Below are 5,524 nucleotides of genomic sequence, written 5' to 3'. Positions count from 1 at the left end.
CCTGAGAGCCGGCCTGACCCCCCGCACTACCGCCGCCCGCCACCGGGGGGCGCCAGGGCTCCCGGGTGCCGGGCCATCCCGCGCTCCCGCCGCCCACCACCGGAGGGCGCCAGTCCTCCTGGGAGCACCCGGCGCTCCCCTGCGGGGGCCGGCGGAAGCGCGTGGGGCATGCTGGCTCTCGGGAGGACCAGCTCCGCCTGGTGGCGGGGGGTGGCAGGCGAGCTGGATGACACTATCCGAACTCGAATATCAGGTATCTGATCATCTCTACTGCCAAGTTTAAGGTAGCCATACACGTAATGATGATGGGCAGATTCAACCAAGAAACAAACTTTCTCTACTCAAATTTGATTAGAGAGAGATATGTCAGCTGCCCACACACTGCAGGCCGATTCTCGATCAATGTCAGCATAAAATCTCTCAGGAATTGTCCGAGCCCGCAACATAGCCTGTGTGTGTGTAATATATATGTGCTGTAACGTGTTTCTACATTACTTGTCCTGTGTCGCAGTGCCCATCCGTCTTCCACCTCTCTTCGATTAGCCGCATAAATACTGGCAGTGTGGTGCATGTGTGACGTCACGCGCTGGCAGCATGTATGTGGCTAATAGAAGAGCGGCGGGCACCAAGAAACAGGACAGGTAATGTAGAAACGCACATTTCAGCACATATACCCTGTGGGAACAGTGCCTGGGGTTTCATTGCGTTCGCCGCTCATCACGATATCGCTCGCTTTTACCTCACACTCCCGATCGAGCAAGTTCTCCCGACATCTTGCAACATGTCTAAGTCGCATTGTCGACCGGGCATGCATTTGGCGGCACCGATTTTCATCTGATTCCGATTAAAATAATCAAATCGGTTGGTTGATCGCCCGCCAAGTCACCTGATGTATGACCACCTTTACATTTAGGCACATCAGGAGAAAGTCTGAAAGTGTATGACAGGCTTTAGGAAAGGACCAATTCCCTTCCTATATCTGTGACTGTCCTTTGTAAACTGCACTCCTAATGTACAGGACTATGCTGCGCTGTGCGTTGGCAGGTTATAATAAATTATGAATAACAAAGGAAAGAAAAAGGCAACAGGTTTCCTGCCGCTCCCAAATGAACGGGGCCTTTATAGGAATGGAAAATACAGTTCAAAGTTCAAGTACATAAAGTTGTAACTACCTGTACAGCATTATCTCTAGTGGACATTACACAACACAACAGTATTACGTGCGGCCACGTGTGTATATTTATTAAGGAAAATTGTATACTTACCTTCGGTAATTTTCCTTTCCTGGAACAGAAGATGGCGACATACATTGGGTTAGGCCCCGCCCCCTGACCCCTGATAGCACAGTTCACATATAAATTCTCAGAATCCCCCCCCCCTGGCCATTCTCATGAAAAATCAGTCCTCGAATGGACCCGAGGGTGGGATTTGTATGTCGCCATCTTCTGTTCCAGGAAAGGAAAATTACCGAAGGTAAGTATACAATTTTCCTTATTCCTGGACAGAGATGGCGACATACATTGGGATATACAAAATCAAACAGAGAGGGAGGGAGTATGCAAAAAATACAAAGGTTTATTTCTCAACTGTAGACAAAACAGCTTCTCCAAACTTTAGAGAAGTCAGGCATGCTGGATTTACATGGTAATGTTTGACAAAGGTATGCACAGAAGACCAGCTTGCTGCCCTACAAATTGTGTCTACTGAAACTTTAGCATAACATGCCCAGGAGGCGGCCATTCCTCTGGTGGAATGGGCATGAATTTCCCTGGGTACTTCAAGACCCTTAGATTTGTAACACATTTGTATAATTTTCACAAGCCAGTTGGCTAGAGTCCTGGCTGTAGCTGCCCCTCCTTTCCTGGCTCCCTGAATATTTATAAACAATCGATCGGAATTTCTGAAGGACTGTGTAACATCAAGATATGCTTTAATGCTCCTCCCTACATCCAATGGATGGTAACCGTGGTCTAAATGAAAGGTTGGTAAGGTCAATTCTTGGTTGATGTGGAAGGAGGAGGCTACCTTCGGAACATATTGCAGAACTGGTCTAATGACTACTCTGTCTGGGAAGAACTGGAGGAGGTTGGCTGTACAGCCTAGTGCCTGTAAGTCAGAAACACGCTTTGCAGAGGATATAGCTACTAAGAATATTGTTTTTAACGTGATATTCCATAAGGAAGCAGATTCAACTGGATGAAAAGGGCTATCCGAGAGTGTGTCCATCACCACACAGAGGTCCCATTGGGGGAAGAAAGGCTTCCGTGGAGGTCTTATCTTTTGTACGGCCTGAATAAACTGAATGACCAACGGATTAAGTGCCCATCTTTCATTTGTCAAGGCAGAGAGTGCCGAAACTTGAACTTTAATTGCGGATAAACTCAGTTGCTTATCTACTCCTGTTTGAAGAAATTCCAGAATGTTCTGAATCGTTGGCATAAGCGGATTAAAGTTACGAGCTGCAAAATTTGCAAATCTCTCCCAGATTCTATGATAAGTGACATTAGTGGACCTCTTCCTGGCCTTTAGTAGAGTAGAAGCGACCTCATCAGAGAGACCTAGTGACAAGTACTTTTGCCTTTCAATTTCCAGGCCGTCAAACTGAGATTGTTGACATTGGGATAAAGAAGGTTCTGTTGACTCAGAAGATCCGGAATCTGCGGCAATCTGATTGGTCGTTCTATGGCCAATTCCATCAGGAATGGAAACCAAGGCCTCCTGGGCCAATCGGGTACTATAAGTATGATCATGCATTGCTCGTGTATCAACCTCTGTAAGAATCTCAGGATTAGAGGGAATGGAGGAAAGGCATAGCCCAGGCTGAACTGCCACGGGAGTGTTAGACAATCTGTTCCTATTGCCGATGGGTTGTAATAGCGGGAGTAGAATGCTGGTAGCTTGGCATTGGTTGGAGAGGCAAACATGTCCACCTGTGGTATACCCCAAGTCTCTACCAGATGCTTGAATACTTGATTGTTCAGAACCCATTCGTGTGGGTTCGCAAAGTTTCTGCTTAATTGGTCTGCTAACACATTCTGATGACCTGGAAGGTACACAGCTGTCAGGGTTGATAGATACCTCTGGGCCCACATCATTATGAAGCTCACTTCCTGCATCAGTGTGTGACTCCTTGTTCCTCCCTGCCTCCTGATGTAGGATACTGCAGTCGTATTGTCGATTCGGAGAACAACATCTTTCCCCTTGATCATATGCTGAAATGCTTTTAGGGCTAGGAAGGCTGCTCTTAGTTCTAACACATTTGATGGAACTCCCGTCTGTCGAACTCTCCACTTGTTCTGGACCTGTACCTCCTTGCAGTGTGCTCCCCAACCTGACAGACTGGCGTCTGTGGTGATCACCACTGGGATGTCTGGCTGCAGCTGGAATCCTCTCATCAGATGCTTTTGCTGAGTCCACCACTTTAATGAGTTTTTCACAACCATTGGGAGTAATATCTTTTGTGACATGTCTCCCTTGTTCCAATGACTTAGGAAGTATACTTGAAGTGACCTCAGATTCCAGTGTGCCCACTTCACCATGGGAATTGTTGATGACAATGTCCCGATCAGACTGAGACACTCCCTTGCTGATAGGGCGACTTCTGTTATTATGGATGACACTTTTTGCTGAATCCATAGGATTTTCTGAGGAGGTAGACAAACTTCGTTCAGGTGTGTTCTGAACCTGGCTCCTAGAAAGACAAGATCTTGTGCTGGTGTTAGCTGACTTTTCTTGAAATTCACTATCCATCCCAGGGCCTGCAATGTTTCTAACAGAATTTGCTGATGGTGGAGAAGGAGAGACCGATCTTGACTGACTAGAAGTATATCGTCGAGATAATGGAACACTCTGAGGCCCCTTTGTCTTAGGAAGGCTATTACTGGGACTAATACTTTGGTGAAGGTTCTTGGTGCGGTTGATATCCCGAATGGTAAGCTCTGGAATTGCCAATGTTGACCGTCGACTGTGAACCGTAAGAATTTCTGAAAGTTCGTTCTTATTGGAATGTGCAGGTAGGCGTCTGACAAATCTACTGTTGACAACCAGTCGTTCCTCCTGACTACCTTTATGATGGTCTGTAAGGATTCCATTCTGAAATGATGGATCTTGATATATCTGTTCAGGAACTTTAAGTCCAGAATAGGCCTCCATCCCCCTGAACTTTTGGGTACCAAGAAGAGAGGTGAATAAATTCCCTTGAATTCTTCCTTCCTTGGAACCCTCAGGATTGCTTTGCTTTGTTCCAAACTGTGAACGTAATCTAGCAATATTAGACGTTTCTTTCTGTTGAGAGGCATCTTTGTCTTGACCAAGCGGGAAGTTGGAGGGGTCCTTTTGAAGCTCCAAGAGTGTCCCTTCCTTAACACTTTGGACACCCAATCGTCCTTGATCATATCCACCCAGACCTGCCAGAAGGCGCGTAATCTTGCTCCTACTGGGTGCGCCTGGGCGGACGCACCTTCAGAAAGACTTTTGGTTTGGATTTGCTCCTGAATTAGGCCTTGACTTATTGGTTTTAAGAAAGGACGATTGTGTTCCTCTCCAATTTTTGTTAAATTGCCTGCCAGGCTTGTAAGACTTGGCTTGCTGAAACCTGGAAGAAGAAGAAGAAGAAGCTGATGTCCTTCTAGCTGGCTGTTGTCTGAAGGGCCTTTTCCTATCTTGTGGTAATAGGCCAGACTTGCCTCCGGTTACTTTCGCAATAGCTCCGTCCATTTCTGAACCAAAGAGATGTTTACCATCAAACGGGATCCTACACCAGTTGTTTCTTGAAGACTGATCTGCTGACCATGGCTTCAGCCATAAAGCTCTCTTTGCAGTGACATTATGCAACATAGCTCTAGCCGAGGATCTAATGGTGTCAATTGCTGCTTCTCCCATAAATTCACTTGTTAATTTCAGTTCATCTAAAGCCTTGATGATCTCCTGTCTATCCGTGTCGGAATTGAGGGCCGTTTCAATATTGTCTATCCAAACTTTTAATGCTTTAGCCAAGGATGTTAACGCAACCGCCGGCTTACATGCAGCCCCAGAAGCAAGAAATGCTTTCTTGATATCTGTGTCGATCTTTCTGTCTAGTGGGTTAGCGAATTATACTGCATTGTCCATTGGCAGAGTGACATGGCGAGCAAGTCGCATGATAGACGCATCTACAATGGGAGCACAGTCCACCAGCTTTGCATCTTCTTCACTGAACGGGTAGAGCTTTGCGAACCTGTTTGATAAGGATGGCTTCTGATCTACTTTATTCCATTCTTTAAGAAAAATGTCCTTAATAATCTTCATAAAGGGAAAATTATTAGGTTGCCTATCCAAATGAGGGTAGTATTTGTCAGGTTCCTGAAGGGACTCTTTATCTTCCTCCCAAGCTATAGCGGATTTGATAGCGGTTACAAAAGCTGGTATGAGCGCAAAATCAAATCCCACTGGAGGAAGGCTAGAGGATGATGTGCCTTCCTCTGGTTGCAATTGTGGAACTGCTGTGGCTGGATGTGCGACTGCCATCTTGTTGAATGTATCCTGT

The sequence above is a fragment of the Hyperolius riggenbachi genome, chromosome 1 (assembly GCF_040937935.1).
Source record: "Hyperolius riggenbachi isolate aHypRig1 chromosome 1, aHypRig1.pri, whole genome shotgun sequence".
Lineage (NCBI taxonomy): Eukaryota > Metazoa > Chordata > Amphibia > Anura > Hyperoliidae > Hyperolius > Hyperolius riggenbachi.
The sequence above is the reverse complement of the archived record's forward strand: the minus strand, read 5'-3'. Positions refer to the sequence as shown.